Here is a 15,116-nt window from a genome sequence, read left to right on the forward strand (position 1 = left end):
TTTCTGTGATAATGATATGATATTGCGGGACTGTTCTGCTGATAGCATTATACATATTGAGACATAATATGGTACCTTCTTACTTCATACAATACGGTCGTCTCGGTGCGCACGCGCCGGACCCAGGGCTGTTCGCTCGTAGCTGCCGCCGTCTGAGCGTCGCGCGCATGCGCGGGAGCCTTGGTGACGCGTCCCCGCTCCCGCGCATGCGCGAGTATGACGTGACGGCCGGCATCTCGCGTGATTTCCCTGGTCACCTGACGCGAGCGCCGACAACGTGACTTCCGGGTTCGGACACATTGCACCGCTACTTAAAGCCTGGTGTCAGGGGAGAATGGTAGGAGATGCCTCTTCCCTGACGAAGATTTCATTAAATTGAAACGTACGTAGGCTCCTCTGAGGCCCCTCTCTAACGGAGCCCCCCCCCTTCCAATTTTTCCACCAGTTGACGTGTATGGCTCTACTGCCACTATCTACAGCTTGCCTGCGCAGGGGTCCCTATGGGACCGTGGGTAATGTGGTTATATGCAATGCATTCATGGCCATACCTTTGTTTTAGGCTATGTTGTAATATAGAAGCTCATATGTTATGAATGCTTTTCTGACGTGTAACCTTGTCTTTAATCTCATGTATTGCATTTATGATTGTGTCTAATGCCATATTACACTGCAGAAGTTCGCATGTGCATTAATGCGGTCTGCTTGATACGCAAGCTCTGCATTTTTCCCTGTGATTCGCAGTGTATGGCTGTATTATGATGAGCCAACATGTCACAGATGGTTTTATTATCTACCACATATGGGGGTCGCCCGTTTATTACTTTTAACATGTTTTTATGATGTCCTGGATGTTTACCCTCACAGTGTGTTGAATAAACTTTTGTATATTTTTTGCACTTTAAAAAACTCTTGTCCTCCTTTGCATGATATATTGAGTTTGTGCTTGGGGTGGGGATCCAATACATTCTGGACCCACCCTTTATCCTAAAGTATGGTGTTGTGGAGTTTTCTCTCCTTAATCATTACTGAAAGATGTAGAGAGAAGTGCCCCAATATGTACATATGTGGACATTTATGCAAATATACATGTTACGCTCGAGCAGTGGTGTTAGTGAACCCACTGGACTGCGACACACAGAAAACCCAGAGGGGCTTAACTACGGACTTTGGCCTGGTTTTCTCCAAAGCCCCTAATGGTGGAGATGTTACACTGCAGGAATTGGTCTGGGTGCCACTCGGGAAAACTGGTATTGTGTTGGCTGGCCACAGGGGTACGGGAACAGCAGTCTCTGGTATAAGGTTGCGGCAGCAGATGTAGATAATCCGTCCGGTATGGATGGATGGATGAATGGACGGATGGATGGTACAGCAGCAGTGTCCAGTTTGGATACTTGTACAAGTGGGTATTGTGTAAGCCGGCCAGCGTGACAGCTTACAGCAGCAGCAGAATGTAACAGTAACTGCAGCAGCACTCTGTAACACAAATAGATGTAAGCAACAGACCTAGCACAGTAAGACAGCGGCAGCAGCACAGTGCTAGGAAACCTGGCTACAGCAATGAGTCCAACTCTAACTCATTGCCCAGGCAACTCACAAAGGGGCAAAGGTGCCTTAAATACCTTCAACTTCCCAGCTGACCTAGGAGGAACATCCGGGTTAGGAGGATGCTGGTTCTTTAAGAAGGGGGTGTGGTCATGGGTGTGCACTTCGGGCAAAGGCCTGTAGCCTGTCTGGCCGCAGCATGGGAAAGGGACGGAAGCAGCACTGCAGGATGCCTGGACAGGTAAGGGACTGGCAACCTTGCTGGGGGAGGGGAGCAGGAGAGCATGAAGATGCCAGTATGGGTATTACTATAGATATATATACAGTGGAACCTTAGTTAATGAAAACAATCCATTCTGGGAGTGTGCTTGTTAACCAAGTTACTCGTTTAGCAAAGCAAGATTTCCCATAGGAAATCATTGCAATGCAGACAATTCGTTCCCCAACTTGTTAAATGTCCCATCCTGGTCCCCTATTGTGCCATGCCACACACGCACAAACACGCACGCACACACACATATTATGCTCACCTTACCTTCCGTTCCATCGCCGGCCTCCTGGATCTTGCAGTTTGCCGGTACAAGATGTGTATTGGGTAACCATCGCGACGAGGGAGAAACTTCCGCTGCCAGAGCGCTGACGTCAAAGGCATGAGCCGCTTGCCTCTGATTGGTCAGCGTGCTGCCTTTGAGTAGTGGCTAAAAAGACTGACTGCACTCACCAAACTGACGTGTGAAGAGGTGCATAACTGAACATGACAGAAAATACAAAAAAAGACAGTTTGCACTCTGACAATGCTAAAGTATGGAAACCATGAATGTGTGAACATGGACCTGCATTACTGCTAAGGAAAATCTAAGAAAAATTAGATATTTTAGCATATATAAATGGCCATTTGTATATCTGCCCAGTTGCCACGTCACGGCATATCTCGTAACTGGGTTCCTACACTATGCTGCAGCCTCTCTCTGGGTTAAAAACCTCCTCTGTATGGGCAAGTAGGATTACCTGTGGCAAGTGGTAATTACCACTTTCCACAGGTAATCTTATCCTATATAGCAGGTTCCTACTTGCCCATACACAGGAGGTTTTTAACCCAGAGAGAGGCTTCAGCATAGTGTAGGTACCCAGTTACGAGATATGCCGTGATGTGGCAACTGGGCAGATATACAAATGGCCATTTACATATGCTAAATATCTCATTTTTCTTAGATTTTCCTTAGCAGTAATGCAAGTCTATGTTCACACATTCATGGTTTCCATACTTTAGCATTATCAGAGTGCAAACTGTCTTTTTTTGTATTTTGAGTAGTGGCTGACAGCGGAAGTTCCTCCCTCGTCGCAATGGTTACCGATACACATCCTGTAGCGGCGAACATCAAGAACCGGGAGGCCAGCGATGGAAGGAAGGTAAGGTGAGCATAATATGTGTGTGTGTGCGTGTGTGTTTCTGTGTGTTTGTGTGTGTGTTTGTGCGGACTGCAAGAGCGGGTTAGAGCGCGGTGGAAGTATGGAACCGGAAGTGTGTGCGGTGAGTATTTGCTCGTACAGCAAAACTTGCTTGTAAACTGACTTACAAATTTACAGCAAGCTTTGCTTGTTAAGCGAAATACTCGCTAACTGGGTTACTCATTAACCGAGGTTCCATTGTACATATATACTGTATATATATAAAATTCCCTTCCCTATTTATTAACCCCACCCATTATGTGGCCCACCTCTTACGACAAGCCTAAAACCTGCAGTAACCCTCAGTCTACCATAGCACCACACGACTTGCTCTAGCCTCAATTTCTGTATCCACACCCCACCCCTGTAAACTGTGAGCCCTTGTGGGCAGGGTCTTCTCTCCTCCTGTACTAGTCTGTGACTTGAATTGTTCACAATTATTGTACTTGTTTATGTATGCTCCTTTTTCACATCTAAAACTCCATAGAATAAAACATGCCCCTACTAGTGTCAAAATGTGCATGGAGGGCCCAGGCAGCAGTTCTTCCCCACAGGCACGAACATAGTGTGTTTATTAGGATGAGGATATGCCATGAACAAAGGACATCTCAAAAACAGATGGACAATAGTCCATATCTGCTGATAACAGGACACATCTTTTGACATGGTTAATTACCATGTTAGGAGATGACTAGAGGGTGCTACAGCAAACAGTTAAAGAAATCCTGTGATCTAATTATATTGGTGGGGGGACATGTTGCACTTCAAAGCAGCCAACTGCTGGGTCAGGGCGCAAGCTGATGAGCACATGCGGTGGCGGTGACATCATATCATCCTACCAGTGCTCATGCCCTGTGAGCGCATCTGCTGGGGTTAGTAGCCACATGAGCATTTCCCACCAGATTTAAATATTCGGCGGTGGCAACAGTCAGCTTCTCTTTCATCTCATCTGTCAAGCAGTCCCACCACCAGGAAAAGATTGTTAGATCATTGCCTGACAATAAACGCCTGACCATGAGGCGAGGATCATCTTCTGATGATGAGCATTCTGGGCTAAGTTTATTAACACCTCTAAACCAAACTCTGACCTTCCCAAACTCTGGATTAACCCCCTAAAAAACAAAATGTAAATTCTTTCACACAAAAGCGTTATTTATCTATGTATTTATCCTTAACCCTTGTTGCTATCGTATATACAGTACAGTCATGGGCAAAAGTGTTAGCACCTTTGAAATCGTTCCAAAAAAGGAAGCATTTCTCCCAGAAAATTATTGCAATTACACGTTTTTTATGTGTTTTGATGTGTATTAATCTGGGTGTACTTTAAATTGAGAGTTGCTGTTTGCTTGAAATCTATTCCATGCCCCTTGCATTGTAAGTGGGGAGTAATGATTGATGATTCTGGTATTAGTAGATTTGTGTATTACAGTTTAGTTTGATTCTACCTCTATGATGCTGTAGCCCCCTCATAATATGATATACGATTATCTGTCAAGTGTTGATATACGATTGGCGCTGTGAAGGGTGTGCCTGAGATATGTATCTGATTGGCTCTTAGCCCTCCAATCAATAATGGATGATGACGCTGATGACACATTGTTAGCGATTATCTGATTGGTGGTTGTGTATCGTATCAGACCTTGAGCCTCCCGTTGCATCACAATAGGAGATGGGGCCAAACCTTCAAAGGACTTGAATGCCATTCGTCGGTACCATTTGAATGAGCATCATGTGCTAACATTACGCGTACAAAGAGTCCTGTACGAAAGGCGCACAGGAATAAATGAATGTGCTGACAGGGCACGTCCTATGTGATCGGAGCACAGAAAAGATCAGTGAGGATCTACAGTATTGTTTAGAATCAGGGAAGAGTTCCTATTCACTACCTTCTAATATTATCAGTAGGGTTAGGCATTCATTTCTATTGATGAATATGAATTAATGTCCTACCATAAAGTACTGAATTTATAAGCTGAGCTGACTGCAATACACTTTACTTTATTACATATGCTCTCCCTGCTAGATGAAGAGAGGAGATTGAGGAACTGATATATGGTAAAATAAATAATTACATCTAATTAGATTTACTGTAAAAGTAAACAATGGCCCTGCAATTGGATTCAATGTCCCCTTCTGGTTAATGGGGTTATGTATTTAATTCATCTGTCCAGAATATACCTAACTTGATAATAATAATAATAATAATAATAATAATAACTTGGGTCAGTTAAGATGGTTATATAGCCTACAACCTATAATAACCCTCAGTCCAGTACACCACTGAGCAACCAGCTCTGTCCTCACCTATTGTACTATCACCCATTCCCTGTAGACTGTGAGCCCTCGCGGGCAGGGTCCTCTCTCCTCCTATACCAGTCTGTTTTGTACTGTTAATGATTGTTGTACGTATACCCTCTTTCACTTGTAAAGCGCCATGGAATAAAAGGTGCTATAATAATACATAATAATTATAATAATATCAGAAATATATAAAAGGGCAAGTAATCTGTCAGTCACTTTTAACAGTTGATATATACAGTGCAAAAAATATGGGCATCTATCTAAAAAGGTTATTATAGAGCTATATCATATGTGCGTTCTTCTTATAACCCTGTTAATTAAGAGTTATAATCAGACGGATCTCCAGAGAGTAATTTTTTAAGTAGAACTGGTGGAGTATGTCTTTTGAGTGAGTTTCAGATGTCTTACTAATCTATAATAGTCTTTCAAAGAACTGTCTAACTCAGGGCCGCCATCAGGGCATTACTACTGAGACTGGTGTAGGGGGCCCGGTGAAGAGGGGGGTCCCAGCTGAGCCAGGGACAATTACATAGCTTTATTAAGCCCCGGGCCAGCTGGGCCCCCACCCCTCTTCACCGCCCCCAACCAGTCACAGCCGCAACAGAGGACCTCGGCAGTGTTGCTGCATATACCGGGTATAATAGAAGAAAGAAAAATCCAGCTTCCGGAGTAGTAGTAAAACTGAGGCAAAATTTTATTAAAGGACGTAAAATTAATGTGATGACAAAAATAGGGAGCCCATATGCGGCGTAAGGCTACGCCTTTCAAACGCTGCCTGCGTTCTTTGTCAAGCCTGAGTAAACATGTCTTGCTCACAAGCATTTAAACTCACTCCTACCAATGGGAGGAGTGTGTTTAATCAGAAAGCACATGTGCCAGCATGGGGTAGATAACATACAAAACAACAATACAAAAATTCAACAATAAGTGAACAGATTTTTTTATATATACAGAAAAGATTTTTGATATTAAAATTCCACATAAAAAAAAAACAAAAAAACCCCAAAAACCCTATCATCCGAAATGTACATGCGAACATTATCTACCAAGATTTAATAATGAAACATGACATCTCGTCTCAGATTAAGACCATTGGGTATTCTAGTTCCCAAATGAAATATCCAAAAAGCCTCACGTGTGAGAACCTGATGTTGGATATCACCACCACGAGGAGAGATTTTAACTTTTTCTAAGCCAAAAATACGCAGGGAGTCAGTATTGCAATTGTGATGTGAAATAAAATGTCTGGATGCCGATGAGAGATTTCTGGCTGGAATAACGGTGCCCTTAGAATTATAAATATCCCGGATATGTTCATTAAAACACACCTTGAGTTTTCTCACTGTACAACCAATATAAAGTAAGTTGCAGCTGGTGCACTTAATGCAATAAACCACATTGGTGGTACAACAATTAATGTACCTCGAAATGGAATATGTGACAGTCTCACCAGTATTTGAAAATGAGCTACAAGGTAAGGCAAATTCACATGTGCGGCAGCGTGAGGTGCCGCACCTAAAAAATCCCTTGTGTTCAAGCCAGGTGGAAACAGGTTTATTTTTTTACAAAAAAACTAGGTGAAAGAATGTTCTTTCACCTAGTTTTTTTGTAAAAAATAAAATGAAAATATGTCTTATGTTCTAGGTTCTTCAAAGTAGCCACCTTTTGCTTTGATTACTGCTTTGCACACTCTTGGCATTCTCTTGATGAGCTTCAAGAGAGGAAGTCACCGGAAATGGACTTCCAACAGTCTTGAAGGAGTTCCCAGAGATGCTTAGCACTTGTTGGCCCTTTTGCCTTCACTCTGCGGTCCAGCTCACCCCAAACCATCTCGATTGGGTTCAGGTCTGGTGACTGTGGAGACCAGGTCATCTGGCGTAGCATCCCATCACTCTCCCTCTTAGTCAAATAGCCCTTACACAGCCTGGAGGTGTGTTTGCGGTCAATGTCCTGTTGAAAAATAAATTATGGTTCAACTAAATGCAAACCGGATGGAATAGCATGCCGCCGCAAGATGCTGTGGTAGGCATGCTGGTTCTGTATGCCTTCAATTTTGAATAAATCCCCAACAGTGTCAGCAGCAAAGCACCCCAACACCATCACACCTCCTCCTCCATGCTTCACGGTGGGAACCAGGCATGTAGAGTCCATCCGTTCAACTTTTCTACAAAGACACGGTGGTTGGATCCAAAGATCTCAAATTTGGACTCATCAGACCAAAGCACAGATTTCCACTGGTCTAATGTCCATTCCCTGTGTTCTTTAGCCCAAACAAGTCTCTTCTGCTTGTTGCCTGTCCTTAGCAGTGGTTTTCTAGCAGCTAATTTACCATGAAGGCCTGCTGCACAAAGTCTCCTCTTAACAGTTGTTCTAGAGATGAGAAGGTGTGTCCAAACTTTTGGTCTGTACTATATATATATATTTATTTTCTGTATGTGTATATATATATATATATATATATATATATATATATATATATACATACTTATATACACATATATATATTTGCAGTGTATAGAGTAGTGGCAGACTGGGGAAGGTTTTTCGGGGCGGAGGCGGAGCTGGGGTGGAGCCTGGGTGGAGTCTCAAGGGGGCCCCATAATTTTGCCAGAATGGGACCCTGAAATTCCTAGTGGCGGCCCTGGTCTAACTATATAGGGACAAAGAAACGCATCAAGACTGTTGAGACAATTGAGAGTATTTAATTAATTTTATTAAGATTAGTCACTCAGTATTATGGGCGAATTAGTTAGTGCACTTTTGTAGGTGCTATTTTGTGTTTATTTCCTTAGTGTGTATTTAAAAAACAGAAAGAAAACCCTGGAAAATTTGGCAATTTGGACATAATTTCACACAAAACTCCAAAATTGTTGATACCTGCAACTGAATATTTGGTTGCACACCCTTAGGAATAAATAACTGCAATCAATTGCTTCCTATAAGCATCAACATGCTTCTTACAGCTCTGAGCAGGAATTGTGGACCACTTTTCTTGTACAAACTTCTCCAGGTCTCTCATATTTGAAGGGTGCCTTCTCCCAACAGCAATTTTAACATCTCTCTACAAGTGTTCAATGGGATTAAGTTTTGGACTCATTGCTGCCACTTTAGATCTCTCCAGCGCTTTGTTTCCATCCATTTCTGGAGGCTTCTTGAAGTATGTTTGGGGTCATTGTCCTGCTGGAAGATCCATAACCTAGGACGCAAACCCAGCTTCCTGACACTGGGCGCTACATTGTGACCTAAAATCCTTCTGGAAATCTTCAGATTTCATGATGCCTTGAACACAATCAAGGAACCCAGAGATAGTGGCAGCAAAACAACCCAAAAACTTCTTTGAGCCTCCACCATATTTGAATGTAGGTTCTGTGTTCTTTTCATTGTAGGCCTCGTTCCAATTATGGTAAGCTGTAGAACTGGAGCAAAGTAAATAACTCTGATCAGAATTTGAGCTGAGTGTCAATAGTATTATCAAACCTCTTCTCTCGCAAGAGACTTTAACCTATGGCTGAGCTTCACAAATACCAAGGTAAAAGCGATGGGTATCTTCAAGCAGACTTCATAATAACTAAGGGGTCGATGAGAGTCAGCATGCATCCTTTCAAATGTTGCTATCAGAGACAGTCGCAGCTTTTAGAGACTGTAATAAACTGTATGCAGAATTATTAGGTAAGTTGTATTTTAGAGGATTTTTTTATTATTAATCAACAACTATGTTCTCAATCAACCCAAAAGGCTCATAAATATCAAAGTTTAATATTTTTGGAAGTTGGAGTGGGGTTTTTTTAGATTTGGCTATCTTAGGAGGATATCTGTTTGTGCAGGTAACTATTACTGTGCAGAATTATTAGGCAACTTAATAAAAACCAAATATATTCCCATCTCACTTGTTTATTTTCACCAGGTAATCCAACATAACTGCACAAAATTTAGAAATAAACATTTCTGACATGCAAAAACAAAACCCAAAAAATTAGTGACCAATATAGCCTCCTTTCTTTATGATGACACTCAACAGCCTACCATCCATAGATTGTCAGTTGCTTGATCTGTTTACGATCAACATTGCGTGCGGCAGCCACCACAGCCTCCCAGACACTGTTCCGAGAGGTGTACTGTTTTCCCTCCCTCCAGTAACGTCGCAGCTCTGAAATATGGCCAAACTGGTGGCAAATGGCATCTTGGCAGCTTCACAATTTTCCTCAATTCATGGGCAGTTATTTTGCGCCTTTTTTGCCCAACACGCTTCTTGCGACCCTGTTGGCTATTTGCCATGAAACGCTTGATTGTTCGGTGATCACGCTTCAAACGTTTGACAATTTCAAGACTGCTGCATCCCTCTGCAAGACATTTCTCAATTTTGGACTTTTCAGAGCCCGTCAAATCTCTCTTCTGACCCATTTTGCCAAAGGAAAGGAAGTTGCCTAATAATTAAGCACTCCTTATATAGGGTGTTGATGTCATTACACCGCACCCCTCCTTATTACAGAGATGCACATCACCTGATTTACTTAATTGGTAGTTGGCTCAAGTCTATACAGCTTGGAGTAGGACAACATGTATACAAAGTATCATGTGATCAAAATACTCATTTGCCTAATAATTCTGCACACAGTGTATAGCCGGCATCAGTCTCATGTAGAGAGGTTTCAGCCCCTGCAGAAATGTGGACCCTTTCTAATGATGGTAGGGGTTAATCTTAGTTAGCAGGGAAACTTTGTATTTTGTCCAGCCCCTCCTAACAGAAAATGCTTACCTGTGATCTTTACAGAATGTCATGCTCTTTCCTGTAAAGGTAAATACGTTTGTCATATGCAGCTGTAAACTAACCTTTGTTTTTCTGTCCCACAGTTTATCATTTTTATAAATGGACCATTATGACTTTGCTGTAAGGTCTCTGTTTTTCTACCAAACCACAGCTGTATTCAGAAGATGTCCCGGCTCTTCATGGATGAATGATAATGTGTAAATATTGATGACTCCTTGTTTTATGTAGCATGATCTAAATCCCAGCTTGTCATTCTTTGTTTATCAACATGTTTGTAGATCATTGGTTTCTGAAAGAGAGTGGAACTTGGAAGTGGGAACAAGAGTCAGATAGTAATTTTAGAAGGCATAAAATACGTGGGTGGACGTTAAGAAACTTCCTCTGTCCGTCTGCCAACACCACGTTTATAAGTATATTGCCAGACCACCCGGAATTACAAAAAGAAACATAACCTATAGGTTATTGCTGGGAATAGTAATTTTTAAAATGTTTACTATTTTTCCTTATCATATAAACCCTATTCTGCCAACAATTACAGTTGTAGTAAAAGAGCTTAATTCACATGTATTCTACAATACAAATATACAGTAAATAATACTTAAAAACTTCAACTGGGCATTTAGTAAACATTTTACACCTAAAATTGTAATTCAGTAGTTTAAAAGCCCTCAAGAATATATGGCTTTTGTTAACAGTTCCTTAGTAATTAGTGCATTGTGAGGCCTCAAGGTTCAAAATACCTTTATTAATGCATTAACCCCTTAACGACCACGGGCAGTAAAATTACGTCCTAAATGTCATAATGTTACTGCCCGCGGTCCTCTGGCGGCAGCATGCCGCGATCGGCGCACATCTCAGCTGATTTTCACACCTGAGATGTGTGCCTGCTAGGCACGAGCAGAATTGTTATCTGCTCGTGCCGATTAACCCCTTAAATGGCGCTGTCAATACGTGACAGCGCCATTATAAGCGCGATCGCGGTAAACTTTTACTTACCGCCCGATACCGGAAGTCACGTGACGCGATCAAGTGACTTTCGATAGTTGTCATGGTAGCACAGGGTAATGTGATGACTCCTGTACTACACATGACTTGCTTTCACTTTCGCTGTGCCAGCGGCACAGCAAAAGAGAAAGAGAGCGTATCTGCTGTTTACAGCTGTGTAGCTGTGATCAGCAGATACTGCAGAGCGATCGGATTGCTGATCGCAATAGCCCCCTAGGGGGACTAATAAAATAAAAAAAAAAGTTCAAAAAAAAGTTTTAAAAAATTAAAAAAAACCAAAAAAACCTAAAAGTTCAAATCACCCCCCATTCGCCCCATTGAAAATTAAAGGGTTAAAAAAATAAAAAATATACACACTTTTGGTATCGCCGCGTTCAGAAACGCCCGATCTATCAAAATATAAAATCAATTAACCTGGTCAGTATACGGCGTAGCGGCAAAAAAATTACAAACGCCAAAACGACTTTTTTTGTCGCCACAGCTTTTGCGCAAAATGCAATAAGAGGCGATCAAAATGTAGCATCTGCGCAAAAATGGTACCGTTAAAAATGTCAGCTCGAGACGCAAAAAATAAGCCATCACTGATCCATAGATCCCGAAAAATGAGAACGCTACGGGTCACGGAATATGGCGTAAAACGTGCGCCACTTTTTTCGGACAAACTTCCGATTTTTTTAACCCCTTATATAAAAGCCTATACATGTTTGGTGTCTACGAATTCGCACTGACCTGAGGCATCACACCCACACATCAGTTTTACCATATAGTGAACATAGTGAATAAAATATCTCAAAAACCATAGTGCTATCGCACTTTTTTTGCAATTTTTCTGCATTTGGAATTTTTTTGCCGTTTTCCAGTACACTATATGGTAAAACTGATGGTTTCATTTAAAAGTACAGCTCGTTCCGCAAAAAATGAGCCCTCACATGACCAGGCTTCAAACATAAAGATAACAATTTTAATGTTATAGTGAAGAATCCACAACAAGTGGGACATAATTGTGAAGGTAAACAAAATTTATTGCTTATTTTAAACTTTTTTAAAATAATAAATAACTGAAAAGGGGGCGTGCAATATTATTCATCCCCTTTACTTTCAGTGCAGCAAACTCACTCCAGAAGTTCATTGAGGATCTCCGAATGATCCAATGTTGTCCTAAATGACTGATTATAAATATAAGCCATCTGTGAGTAATCAAATCTCTGTATAAATGCACTATGCTCTATGATAGTCTCAGTGTTTTGTTTAAAGCGCAGATAGCATCATGAAGACCAAGGAACACAACAAGAAGGTTGTCCGTGATAGTGTTGTGGAGAGGTTTAAAGCTGAATTTGGTTACAGAAAGATTTCCAAAACTTTAAACATCCCAAGGAGCACTGTGCAAATGATCATATTGAAATGGAAGGAGTATCATACCACTGCAAATATTCTAAGACCCGGCCTTTCATCCAAACATTCATCTCAAACAAGAAGAAGACTGATCAGAGATGCAGCCAAAAGGCCCATGATCACTCTGGATGAACTGCAGAGATCTACAGCTGAGGTGGGAGAGTCTGTCCATAGGACAACAATCAGTCGTACACTGCACAAATCTGGCCTTTATGGAAGAGTGGCAAGAAGAAAGACATTTTTCAAACATATTAATAAAAAGTGTAGTTTAAAGTTTGCCACAAGCCACCTGGGAGACACACCAAACGTGGAAGAAGGTGCTCTGGTCAGATGAAACCAAAATTGAACTATTTGGGCACAATGCCAATCGATATGTTTGGCGTAAAAGCAACACAGCTCATCACACTGAACACACCATCCCCATTGTCAAGCATGGTGGTGGCAGAATCATGGTTTGGGCCTGCTTTTCTTCAGCAGGGACAGGGAAGATGGTTAAAATTGATGGGTAGATAGATGGAGCAAAATACAGTCATATGAAAAAGTTTGGGCACCCCTATTAATGTTAACCTTTTTTCTTTATAACAATTTGGCTTTTTGCAACAGCTTTTTCAGTTTCATATATCTAATAACTGATGGACTGAATAATATTTCTGGATTGAAGTGAGGTTTATTGTACTAATAGAAAATGTGCAATCCGCATTTAAACAAAATTTGACCGGTGCAAAAGTATGGGCACCCTTATCAATTTCTTGATTTGAACACTCCTAACTACTTTTTACTAACTTACTAAAGCACTAAATTGGTTTTCTAACCTCATTGAGCAAGGGAAGGATGGGTGCAGACATAGCATTGGGAGTAAGGGGGAATGTATGCGGACACAATATTGGGGAATGAGGGGAATGGGATGGGTGCAAACACAGTATGGTGAGCGAGGCAGGGGAGAAATTTAAGAACACAGTATGAGGAGCAAGGAGAGGATGTATGATGAAACAGTTTGTGAGGTGGAAATGGGTGCGGACGCAGTATGGGCAGTCAGGAGGGGCATGTATGAGGAAATAGTATGAGAGGAGAGATGTATGCATACACAGTATGGGGAGAGGGGGAATGGGATGGCTGCGTACACACTATGAGGAAGGAAGGAGAACGGAGTAATTCTAGGACACAGGGTGAAGAACAAGTGAGGGAGTGATGGGTGCAGACACAATATGAAAATCAAGGAAGTGCATGTATGAGGAAACAGTATGAGAGGAGGATGCATGCATACACAATATAGGGAGTGAGGGGAAAGGGAAGGGTGCGGACACAGTATGGGAGGCTGGGGTGAATGAATGCAGACACAGTATTGGGGAGCAAAGAGAATGGGTGAAAACACAGTATGGTGAGAAAGGCAGGGGAGAAATTTGAGGACACAGTATGAGGAGCAAGGGGAGGATGTATGATGAAACAGTTTGCGAGGATATGATGGTGTGGAAGCAGTATGGAGAGTCAGGGGAGCATGTATGAGGTAAAAGTATGAATGGATGTACAGTCATATGAAAAAGTTTGGGCACCCCTATTAATGTTAACCTTTTTTCTTTATAACAATTTGGGTTTTTGCAACAGCTATTTCAGTTTCATATATCTAATAACTGATGCACTGAGCAATATTTCTGGATTGAAATGAGGTTTATTGTACTAACAGAAAATGTGCAATCTGCATTTAAACAAAATTTGACCGGTGCAAAAGTATGGGCACCCTTACCAATTTCTTGATTTGAACACTCCTAACTACTTTTTACTGACTTACTGAAGCACTAGATTGGTTTTGTAACTTCATAGGCAGGTGGATCCAATCAAGAGAAAAGGTATTTAAAGTGGCCACTTGCAAGTTGTTCTCCTATTTGAATCTCCTATGAAGAGTGGCATCATGGGCTCCTCAAAACAACTCTCAAATGATCTGAAAACAAAGATTATTCAACATAGTTGTTCAGGGGAAGGATACAAAAAGTTGTCTCAGAGATTTAAACTGTCAGTTTCCACTGTGAGGAACATAGTAAGGAAATGGAAGAACACAGGTACAGTTCTTGTTAAGCCCAGAAGTGGCAGGCCAAGAAAAATATCAGAAAGGCAGAGAAGAAGAATGGTGAGAACAGTCAAGGACAATCCACAGACCACCTCCAAAGACCTGCAGCATCATCTTGCTGCAGATGGTGTCAATGTACATCGGTCAACAATACAGCGCACGTTGCACAAGGAGAAGCTGTATGGGAGAGTGATGCGAAAGAAGCTGTTTCTGCAAGCACGCCACAAACAGAGTCGCCTGAGGTATGCAAAAGCACATTTGGACAAGCCAGTTACATTTTGGAAGAATGTCCTGTGGACTGATGAAACAAAGATTGAGTTGTTTGGTCATACAAAAAGACGTTATGCATGGAGGCAAAAAAACATGGCATTCCAAGAAAAGCAATTGCTACCCACAGTAAAATTTGGTGGAGGTTCCATCATGCTTTGGGGCTGTGTGGCCAATGCCGGCACTGGGAATCTTGTTAAAGTTGAGGGTTGCATGGATTCAACTCAGTATCAGCAGATTCTTGACAATAATGTGCAAGAATCAGTGACGAAGTTGAAGTTACGCAGGGAATAGATATTTCAGCAAGACAATGATCCAAAGCACCGCTCG

Source organism: Anomaloglossus baeobatrachus, chromosome 4, assembly GCF_048569485.1.
Source record: "Anomaloglossus baeobatrachus isolate aAnoBae1 chromosome 4, aAnoBae1.hap1, whole genome shotgun sequence".
Taxonomy (NCBI): domain Eukaryota; kingdom Metazoa; phylum Chordata; class Amphibia; order Anura; family Aromobatidae; genus Anomaloglossus; species Anomaloglossus baeobatrachus.